Source organism: Chiloscyllium punctatum, chromosome 2 (genome assembly GCF_047496795.1).
Source record: "Chiloscyllium punctatum isolate Juve2018m chromosome 2, sChiPun1.3, whole genome shotgun sequence".
Taxonomy (NCBI): domain Eukaryota; kingdom Metazoa; phylum Chordata; class Chondrichthyes; order Orectolobiformes; family Hemiscylliidae; genus Chiloscyllium; species Chiloscyllium punctatum.
The window spans coordinates 113,810,009-113,822,366 of NC_092740.1; positions in this window are offsets into that span (position 1 = coordinate 113,810,009).

Consider the following 12,358-nt stretch of genomic DNA (forward strand, 5'->3'; position numbering starts at 1 on the left):
CACTATGTCATAGAGTCATAGAAATGTACAGGATGGAAACAGACCCTTCGGTCCAACCCGTCCGTGCCGACCAGACATCCCAACCCAATCTAGTCCCACCTGCCAGCACCTGGCCCATATCCCGCCAAACCCTTCCTATTCATATACCCATCCAAATGCCTCTTAAATGTTGCAATTGTATCAGCCTCCACCACTTCCTCTGGCAGCTCATTCCACACACGTATCACCCTCTGTGCGAAAATGTTGCTACTTAAGTCTCTTTTATATCTTTCTCCTCTCACCCTAAACCTATGCCCTCTAGTTCTGGACTCCCCAGCCCCGGGGAAAAGACTTTGCCTATTTACCGTATCCATGCCCCTCATAATTTTGTAAACCTCTATAAGGTCACCCCTCAGCCTCCGACGGTCCAGGGAAAACAGCCCCAGCCTGTTCAGCCTCTCCCTACAGCTCAAATCCTCCAACCCTGGCAACATAACTATTAAGTGAATAAGTCCTGCTAAGATTTGCTTTCCCAAAATGCAGCACCTCACATTTATCTTAATTAAACTCCATCTGCTACTTCTCAGCCCATTGGCCCATCTGGTCCAGATCCTGTTGTAATCTGAGGTAACCCTCTTCGCTGTCCATTACACCTCCAATTTTGGTGTCATCTGCAAACTTACTGACTGTACCTCTTATGCTCGCATCCAAATCATTTGTGCAAATTACAAAAAGTAGTGGACCCAGCACTGATCCTTGTGGCACTCCAGTATGAAAAACAACCCTCCACCACCACCCTCTGTCTTCTATCTTTTTTCCAATTCTGTATCCAAATGGCCAGTTCTCCCTGTATTCCATGAGATCTAACCTTGCTAATCAATCTCCCATGGGGAACCTTGTCAAATGCCTCACTGAAGTCCATATAGATCACATTTACTGCTCTGCCCTCATCAATCCTCTTTGTTACTTCTTCAAAAAACTCAATCAGGTTTGTGAGACATGATTTCCCATGCACAAAGCCTTGTTGACTATCCCGAATCAGTCCTTGCCTTTCCAAATGCATGTAACATCCTGGCCCTCATGATTCCCTCCAATAACTTGCCTACCACTGATATCAGGCTCACTGGTCTATAGTTCCCTGGCTTGTCCTTACCACCCTTCTTAAACAATGGCGCCACGTTTGCCAACCTCCAGTCTTCCGGCACCTCACCTGTGACTATTGATGATACAAATATCTCAGCAAGAGGCCCAGCAATCACTTCTCTAGCTTCCCACAGAGTTCTCGGGTACACCTGATCAGGTCCTGGGGATTTATTCACGTTTATGCTTTTCAAGACATCCAGCATTTCCTCTTCTATAATATGGACATTTTGCAAGATTTCACAATCTATTTCCCTACAGTCTATATTTTCCATATCCTGTTCCACAGCAAATACTGATGCAAAATACTCATTTAGTATCTCCCCCTTTTTCTGCGACTCCACACAAAGGCTGCCTTGCTGATCTTTGTAGGGTCCTATTCTCTCCCTAGTTACCCTTTTGTCCTTAATGTATTTGTAAAATCCCTTTGGATTCTCCTTAATTCTGTTTGCCAAAGCTATCTCATGTCCCCTTTTTGCCCTCCTGATTTCCCTCTTAAGTATACTCCTACTTCCTTTATACTCTTCTAAGGATTCACTCGATCTATCCTGTCTATACCTGACATATGCTTCCTTCTTTTTCTTAACCAAACCCTCAATTTCTTTAGTCATCCAACATTCCCTATACCTACCAGCCTTTCCTTTCACCCTGACAGGAATATACTTTTTCTGGATTCTCGTTATCTCATTTCTGAATGCTTCCCATTTTCCAGCCCTTTACCTGTGAACATCTGCCCCCAATCAGCTTTCGAAAGTTCTTGCCTATTACCATCAAAATTGGCCTTTCTCCAATTTAGAACTTTAACTTTTAGATCTGGTCTATCCTTTTCCATCATGATTTAAAATCTAATATAATTATGGTCGCTGGCCCCAAATTTCTCCCCCACTATCACTTCAGTCACCCCCCTGCCTTATTTCCCAACAGTAGGTCAAATTTTGCTCCTTCTCTAGTAGGTGCATCGACTTATTGAATCAGAAAATTGTCTGGTACGTACTTAACAAATTCCTCTCCATCTAAACCTTTAACACTATGGCAGTCCCAGTCGATGTTTGGAAAGTTAAAATCCCCTACCATAACCACCCTATTAGTCTTACAGACAGCTGAGGTCTCCTTACAAGTTTGTTTCTCAATTTCCCTCTGACTATTCGGGGGTCTATAGTACAATCCCAATAAAGTGATCATCCATTTCTTATTTCTCAGTTCCACCCAAATAACTTCCCTGGATGTATTTCCGGGAATATCCTCCCTCAGCACAGTTGTCATGCTATCTCTTATCATAAATACCACTCCACCTCCTCTCTTGCCTCCCTTTCTATCCTTCCTGTAGCATTTGTATCCTGGAAGATTAAGCTGCCAGTCCTGCCCATCCCTGAGCCATGTTTCTGTAATTGCTATGATATCCCAGTCCCATGCTCCTAACCATGCCCTGAGTTCATCTGCCTTCCCTGTTAGGCCCCTTGCATTGAAATAAATGCAGTTTAATTTATTAGTGCTACCCTGTCCCTGCCTGCCCTCACTGTTTGACTTGCTTCTGTTCTCAAATGTACCAGTCTCAGATTGATCTCTTTCCTCACTATCTCCTGGGTCCCAATAGTTTAAAACCTCCCGAGCAACTCTAGCAAATTTCCCTGCCAGTATATTAGTCCCCTTCCAATTTAGGTGCAATCTGTCCTTCTTGTACAGGTCACTTCTACCCCAAAAGAGATTCCAATTATCCAAAAATGTGAATCCTCCTCCCATACATCAGCTCCTCAGCCATGCATTCATCTGCTCTATCCTCCTATTCCTGCCCTCACTAGCTCATGCCACTGGGAATAATCCAGATATCACTTCTCTCGAGGACCTCCTTTTTAAATTTCTGCCTAACTCTCTGCAATCTCCCTTCAGAATCTCAACCTTTTCCCTTCCTATGTCGTTGGTTCCAAAGTGGACAATGACCTCTTGCTGGTCCCCTTCCCCCTTGAGAACATTCTACACCGTCTCTGAGATCATCCTTGATCCTGGCACCAGGGAAGTAACACAGCATTCTGCTTTTTTGCTGCTGGCCACAGAAACGTCTGTCTGTACCTCGGACTACAGAATCCACGAACACAATTGATCTCCTGGAAGCCAACATACCCCTCGTTGCATTAGAGCCAGTCTCAATACCAGAAACTTGGCTGTTTGCGCTACATTCCCCATAGAATCCATCACCCCCTACATTTTCTAAAACAGCATAACTGTTTGAAATGGGTATATCCACAAAAGACCCCTGTACTAGTTTCCTACCTTTCCTGGAGTTAACCCATCTATGTGACTGTATCTGAGACTTCCACCCTTCCTAAAACTGCCATTCATCACAGACTGTTACTGTTGCAAATTCCTCATTGCTTCTAACTGTCTCTCCAACCGATCCACTCGATCTGATAAGATTTGCATCCAACAGCATTTATGCCATACATAATCGGCAGTAACCCTTCAACTCTCTTTAAATTCCCACATCTGACAAGGTCTGTACAGGACATTGCTTAGGCCACTGTTGGAATATTGCATGCAATTCTGGTCTCCTTCCTATCGGAAAGATGTTGTGAAACTTGAAAGGGTACAGAAAAGATTCACAAGGATGGTGCCAGGGTTGGAGGATTTGAGCTACAGGGAGAGGCTGAACAGGCTGGGGCTGTATTCCCTGGAGCATCGGAGGCTGAGGGGTGACCTTATCGAGGTTTACAAAATTATGAGGGCATGGATAGGATAAATAGACAAGGTCTTTTCCCTGGGGTCGGGGAGTCCAGAACTAGAGGGCATAGGTTTAGGGTGAGAGGGGAACGATATAAAAGAGACCTAGGGGGCAACTTTTTCTCACAGAGGGTGGTACGTGTATGGAATGAGCTGCCAGAGGAAGTGGTGGAAGCTGGTACAATTGCAACATTTAAGAGGCATTTGGATGGGTATATGAATAGGAAGGGTTTAGAGGGATATGGGCTGGCTGTTGGGATTGGATTGGGATATCTGGTCGGCATGAACGGGTTGGACTGAAGAGTCTGTTTTCATGCTGTACATCTCTATGACTCTATACGTACATATCACTGTACTAAAGGCCATTTTTGCTCCTTCACAATCTACAGACCCAGAAAATAACACCATCTTATTCCTCTACAAAACACTGCCCAGGTTAAGTGAATAATTATGCCTTATATTTTAAGTTTAATCAAGAAACATATCTCCAAAATCACATAACCAAGAAACAACCCACTCTACTGCAGCCTTTCTATTGGACACACTTAAAACAATGATTAACTTATCTGATTCTGTGCTGTGAACTTTGCCCAAACAGGTTCCTCCAAGATTAGTTGTGAATTTCACTGTTTGTTAATTTTCTCGGATGCACTCCGATGTCCAGCGATAGATGAATTCAAAACAGCAAAGGCAGTAACTGTGCAGGTTTTCTCTCTCTCTCTCTCTCTCTCTCTCTCTCTCTCTCCTGCACTGTCCTCACCATGTGTATCCTTTGGCTTTACTTCTCCCTTTTAAACTGCTGTTGTTTTGACTGTTTTTTTCCAAAGTTCTAAGACAATGCAACAGTATATAAAACAGTAATTGCTGCAATGTGACAACTTTTAGATTGGGTTAGGTGTTATGAAAATGTGGGTGTACTATACCCTCAAGAGAGTAAAAGCTCACAGTGACAGTACCAAGTTTTCTCAATAAGACACGATGTAACATGTCCTCCAGCTACTGGGGAAGCTAGTTGCCTGGAAACAACAAAACAGATTTGAATTAGGCCAATCAGTTTAATTTATACCCCAAAAAATACCAAATTCCAATCAAGTTTGAATTGTGTGTATTGATAATCTTAAAAGCCAATGATGCAATCCGATGCTTTGGGGTATAAGACTGGGGAAATTTGAACAGTTAGGAGGAGAACAGCCACAAGACCAACAGTTGTGGACTGCTGGTTAGAACTCTCTGAGAGGTACCTGTCAAGAGAGTTTGCACAGAGAAAAACCTCAACACTGAGAGCCAATCTACCAACAAAGATAAGCAGAAGTCTGGACCACTGGCTGGTTTTAAAATTTTAATTTTTCCGTAACTCTTAATTGGGAGTTTTATTGGACTAGTATTATAGAAGGGAAGGTAAAAGGTAGGTTAGAGGAAGGAATTGTAAATAGTTATTAGTTAGCTATTCTCTGTTATAGCTTAAGAAATAAAGTTGTTATCTTTTACTTTAAATAGTTCTTGGCCACTCAAATTTTTACAGATTACTGCACGGGATAAATCTTTTCTGTATTGCTGGTTTTAAATTAAGCAGGAGGGTTTACCCCGTGCCGTAAGAGTAGGCACAAATCTACCATCTGCTTCAGTCTATCCCTCAGTTTCTGAACAGGTTCCATGTTTAAACTCAAGCTGTCAGATTTAGGAATATTGATTTGAAAGGTGCACACTCCTTCCTGCAGTATATGCTCTCTCCCTTCATTCATTGGAAATGCAAAGTGATTTATTTTCACTTCCACAGAAATTTGTCAGGAGATGCATTAAATTCAAAAAATGCATTTCAAATAGGTAAAATTCCATGCAAAGACCTAAATTTGTAATGTTATAAACATGAAGTTTTAAAGATTGTTCTGGTTTGGGAATGTCTTTACATGTCTTTAAATGGAGGTTGAATGGAGAATGAAGGTAGTTCATTCAATAGGTGACCTACTCTGAATTTTGTCTGACACCAAGCCTAGGTTGTTTGATTGTAAAGGTTAAGTGGGGGCCTGGACTGGTTTTGGAGAAGGTGCCAACCGTTTGTACCTGTAATCAATGGTAAGTACAGTAGTGCTGATTTTGGGTAGACTCATACAATAGCAGGTTAGATAAATGGTTACACTTTAAGTTGTCCACACTTGCTCCTCATCATCTACAGATTTGCAGCCTGTGGATCTATGCATTTATGAGGTCAGCTCCAGACACAATTTTTTTTCACATTGACTCGACTGGTCTGATTTGTGGCTCATCATTGTACTTAGGAGAATTACATTGGAGTAGTATCCATATTTTTTTGATATCGGCAAGAAGTCCATACCACATCCCCCAAGAATAATGAGGAATTGGTGTAGTTAATTCGAAGCCAGGATAGAATTCGATATCATAGATCACAGAGATTGTGCAGCACAGAAGAAAACCCTTTGACCCCAATGCATCTACACTGACCTTCAATATCTATATATTCTAAATCCATTTTCCCACACTTTGTCTATAGCCAAGTATTCTAGAGCATTTCAAGTACCATCCAAATACTACTTAAATGACTTGAGGGTTCCAGCCTCTACTACATTTTTAGGCAATGGGTTCTACCTTGAGTGAAAAAAAAGTTCCCTAAAATTCCCTGCTTCTTACCTTAAAATTGTGACTATTTGTTATTATTTTCTCTACTGAGGGGAAACAATTTCCCCATCCATGTCAGTCATAAATTTGTACAACTCTTCCCCGGGTACAACAGAGTGTTACAAGGGGACATAAATTTAAGGTGAAGGGTGGAAGGTATAGGGGAGATGTCAGGGGTGGGTTCTTTACCCAGAGAGTGGTGGGGGCATGGAATGCGCTGCCCGAGGGAGTGGTAGAGTCAGATTCATTGGCGACCTTTAAGCGGCATTTGGATAGGTACATGGATGGGTGCTTAATCTAGGATAGAAGTTCGGCACAACATCGTGGGCCGAAGGGCCTGTTCTGTGCTGTATTGTTCTATGTTCTATGTTCTATGTTCTTGCAAGTACCCTCTCAGTCTTCTCTGCTCTAAGAATCATAGAAACATTGAAGTTTTGGCCCTTTGTGCTTGCTCTGTCTTTCAATATGATCATAGCTGATCATTTATCTCAATACAAAAACATGCTTTCTCCCTGGATAACTTGATTACCTTAAAATTTAAAGATTGATCAATCTCTTTCTTGAATATATTTTATGATTTCGACTCCACAGGTTTTTGGGATAGAAAATTCCACAGGTTAACTGAATTTTGAATGAAGAAATCTTTCCTCATCTCAGCCCTGAAGGGTCTACCCTGTATCCCAATGACTACCAATGCATCCAATATGCATCCTTTAGTACTCTGGGTTGTAGATTTTCAGGCCTTTGTAATTGTTATCCTTCAACCCCATTAATCTCCCAACACCATTTTCTTACTAATGCTGATTTGATTCAATTCCACCCTCTCACTAGACCCTTGATCCTCTAACATATCTGGCATGTTATTTGTATGGTCATTTGTGAATGTGGAACCAAAATCAGTGTTCAGTTCTTTGGCCACTTGTTTGTTCCCCATTATAATGCCCCCAGCTTCAGACTAAAGGAACCTCCATTTGTCTTTCCTAATATTTATTTCTTCCCATGTTTATAGAAATATTTACTGTCAGTTTTTATATTTCCTGTATTTTTAAAGTCATACTCTATTTTCCCCTCAAACTTTATTTCCTATTTTGTTGAATTCTAAAATTTTCCTAATCTTCAAGCTTGCTGCTTTCACTGGCAATTTTATAGACTCCTCTTCAGATCTAATGCTATCCCTGATTTCTTTTGTAAGCCATGGTTGAATCACCCTTCCTCTTTTACGTTTATGCCAGACAGGAATATATTGTTATTACAATTCAAGTTTGCCTTCTTTAAATTTGAACCACTACCTATCCCCTATCAACTTGGCATGGTGGCTTAGTGGTTAGCACTGCTGCCTCACAGCGTCAGGAACCCGGTTCAATTTCCCCCCTTGGGTGACTGTCTGTGTGGAGTTTACATGTTCTCCCTGTGTCTGTGTAGGTTTGCTCCAGTTTCCTCCCACAATCCAAAGATGTGCAGGCAGGTGAATTGGCCATGCTAAATTGCCCATAGCGATAGGTGCATTAGTTAGGGGTAAATACGAGGTAGGGGAATGGGTCTGGGTGGATTACTCTTTGGAGGGTTGGTATGGACTTGTTGGGCTAAAGAACCTGTTTCCACACTGTAGGGAATCTAATCTAACTCCTTCAATAAGGATCTGCTATAAATCCTTGCCCATTTATGCATCATAGCTCATTTTATTTGGATTTAGATTTCAGATTTGACCACTTCAGTCTCTGTGAAAGCGACTGCAGCCTATCTAGTCTCTATTCATAGCTGAATCACTCCTGTACAGGCAACATCTATAATTGGTCTTGAACTGAAAGGCTTGCTTGATCAAGAAGGAGTTAAGCAATCATCCACATTTCTGTGAGTCTGGTGTCATGTATAGACTAGATCAGGTAAGGATGGCAGCTTCCCTCTCTAAAGACTGTGCTTAAACTAGGCGGGTTTTTACAGCAATTGCCAAAAGTTTCATCAATCCTGATAAGCGTTAGCTAGCTTATCAGGATTAGTAGTCCAGCAACATTTCCACTGTATTGCAATCATCCTGATGCAAAGTTTGGTAATCCAAACCTCTGTTGTCATGTTCCAACTTGTACCAACTCCTATTCACCTAATAATCCAATGCTTGCTGACCTATATTGGCTCCCAGTTAAGCAACACTTTGATTTAAAATTCTAATCCTTATTTAAACTCCTGCTATAGCCAACCCCTCACAATCTTCATAATCTGCTCCAGTCCTACAACCATCTGAGAAATTGGCACTCCTAAGTTCTGCCTTAAACATTGCTAAAAGGGGACAAGAAGTTGAAACTATTCATCTTGCATTCATCAGGACTGGCACCCAAGAAACAGGTTTGAACAAAGGAACACCATTTTATGCATCCTGTGAAGTGGACTGGAGAGATGTGCAGGAGGGAGGGCTTTAGATTCCTGGACACTGGCACTGGCTCTGTGGGAGTTGATACTTTTACAAGTTTGGCAGGTCACATCTGAACAGAGCAGGACAGAGATCCTTCATTTTGCTAACGATGTTGGTCTGGGCATGAACTAACTCAGTGAATGTGTGGAAATCAGGACAGAATTTTAGAAAGTAATATCAAGGTGCACAAAATGCCAGGAGAGGCATTAAAACATTAACCTAGAGAATAGTAAATTAATAGGGTGGAGTTGGAATAAGGGAAAAAGTAATGAAGCCTATATCAGGGTTACACAGCATGTGTGTGATGACATTGAGTATAATTATAAAGATTTGGGGGAGAGGGTGGGTTACAGGCACATATTGCCTTGTGGGATTATGATAATGTGGTGATTACAGTCTTAATTTAAGGAAGGTCAGATCTGGATGTCAAATATTCCTTACTACAGGATATTCAAAAAAGATAGGAAAGATCACAAGACAATGTCCACCCATCAGGTTATAAACCTGGAAGAGTTAACTCATGTCCTAAACAGTTCTGTTTCTGGTTCGTATTTGTTACCAATACTACAGTAGCTATAATATGAACCTACTTGTACATTGATTGCAATGTCTCACAAGAGACTATTATATAAGATATAATAAAACTAGCTCTTTGGTAATATGTAATAAACATATTCTGTTTATCTACTATTGAGTCTGCTTGTGTGAATATTCTTCTCCACATGGCATGTGTAGGCCAAACTAATACCAGAAAGAAAGATTGATGGTAACAAAACTATCCAGGATATCTCAGATGGTTCAGGTGGATGACCACAACAATGCAATATGGTGACAGTGGTGAGATCCATTATCTCTTTTAAGATAGAGATATCAATTGGGATCTGAGTATTTCATTTAGCTGTACCACATAAAAGAGCAGCACTTGTGGGCAACACTGTCACATATAAAAAGGAAAATCAGGTTGGTAGTGGATTGCAAGAAAAGGAATTTGTGGAATGTCTACAAGATGGCTTTTTAGAGCAGCTTCTGGTGGAGCCCACTAGAGAACAGGCAATACTAGATTTAGTGATGTGCACTGAGGCAGACTTGATAAGGTGAAGGAACCCTTTGGAGGCAGTGATCAGAAAACAATTGAATTTATTCTGCAACTTGAGAGGGAGAAGATAGAATCAGAGGTAATGATATTACAGCTGAATAAAGGCAACTACAGAGGCATGAGGGAGGAGCTGGATAGAATTGACTGGGAGAGGAGGCTAGCAGGAAAGACAGTGAAACCGCATAGTCAGGAGTTTCTGGGAGTAATTCAGGAGATACAGCAGAGATTCATCCTGAGGAAAAAGAAGCATTGTACAGGGAGGATGAGGAAACCATGGCTGACTAGGGAAGTCAGGGATAGCATAAAAGCAAAAGAGAAAATATACAGTGTGGTAAAGGGCAATGGGAAACCAGAGGATTGGGAAGCTTACAAAGGCTAATAGAGGGCAACAAAAAAGAAATAAGGGGGGAGAAGGTTAAATACTAGGTAAACTAGCCAGTAATATAAAGGAAGACTGTAAGAGTTTCTTTAGCTATATGAAGGGCAAAAGGGAGACAAAAGTAGACATTGGGCTGTTGGAAAAATGATGCTGGGGAGATAGTAGTGGGGAACAAGGAAATGGCTGAGGAACTGAATAATTACTTTGCGACAGTCTTCATAGTGGAAAGCATGAGTAATATCCCAAAAATTCAAGAAAGTGAGGGGAAAGAGCTGAGTACAGTTGCCATCACCAAGGAGAAGGTGGTAGAAAACCTGAATAGCCTGAAGGTGGATAAATCACCTGGACCAGATGGACTATACCCCAGACTTCTAAGTGAGATGGCTGAAGAGGTAGTGGAGGTGTTAGTGATGATCTTTGAGGAATTGCTAGAATCAGGAAGACTCTCTGAGGACCTGGATGGGTACATAAATAAGAAAAGTTTGGAGGGATATGGACCAGGTGCTGGCAAGTGGGACTAGATTTGGTTGGGATATCTGGTTGGCATGGACTAGTTGGACAGAAGGGTCTGTTTCCATGCTGTACATCTCTATGACTTTGTGACTGGAAAATCAATAATGTGACACTCCTGTTTAAAAAGGGAGTAAGGCAAAAGATGGAAAGTCACAGACAGATTGGCCTAGGGGTGGCACAGTGACTCACCGGTTAGCAGTGCTGCCTCACAGCACCAGGGTCCCAGGTTTGATTCCAGCCTTAGGTGACTGTCTGTGCGGAGTTTGCACATTCTTCCCGTGTCTGCGTGGGTTTCCTCCGGGTGCTCTGGTTTCCTCCCACAGTCCAAAGGTGTGCAGGTCAGGTGAATTGACCATGCTAAATTGCCCATAGTGTGAGGTGCATTAGTCAGAGTGAAATGGATCTGGGTGGGTTACTCTTCAGAGGGTTGGTGTGGACTTGTTGGGCTGAAGGGCCTGTTTCCACACTGTAGGGAATCTAATCTAACCTTGGTCATGGGCAAAATCGTGGAATCCATTGTGAAGGATGAGATTTCTGAATACTTGAAAATGTATGGTATAAAAGGGCAAAATCAGCATGGTTTCAAGGGGAGGTCATGCCTGACAGATCTGTTAGATTTCCTTGTGGAAGTAATGAGCAGATTAGACCAAGGAGAATCAATTGACGTTTCTATCTGGAATTCTAGAAGGTGCTGCACAGGAGGCTACTGAGTAAGAAAAGTGCCCATGGTGTTTGAGGCAACAAATTAGCATGAATAAAAGCCTGGCTGTCTGGCCGGCAGCAAAGAGTGGGGATAAAAGGGTCTTTCTCAGGATGGCAGCTGGTGACAAGTGGTGTTCCACAAGGCTCAGTACTGGGACCACACTTCTCACTTTATACATTAGTGACCTAGATGAAGGAACTGAGGGCATTCTGGCCAAGTTTGCAAGGTGGTAAAAACAATAACTGCAGATGCTGAAAACCAAATACTGGATTAGTGGTGCTGGAAGAGCACAGCAGTTCAGGCAGCATCCAAGGAGCAGCGAAATCGACGTTTCGGGCACAAGCCCTTCATCAGGAATAAAGCTTGTAGATGATACAAAGATAGGTAGAGGGACAGGTAGCACTGGGGAGTTGGAGAGGCTGCAGAAGGATTTGGACAGGCTCAGAGAGTGGGCAATGAAGTAGTAGATGGAGTACAATGTGGGAAAGTGTGAGGTCATGCACTTTGGTAGGAAGAATAGAGGAATAGACTATTTTCTGAATGGGGAGAAAATTCAGAAGTCTGAAATATGAAGAGACTTGAGAGTTCTAGTCCAGGATTGTCTCAAGGTAAACTTACAGGTAAAGTCAGTTGTTCGGAAGGCAAATGAAATGATGGCAATTATTTTGAGAGGACTTGAATATTAAAGCAGAGTTGTATTTCTTATGCACTATAATGCTCTGGTTAAACCACATTTGGAGTATAATGTGCAGTTTTGGGCCCCATATCTCAGGAACGATGTATTGACCTCGG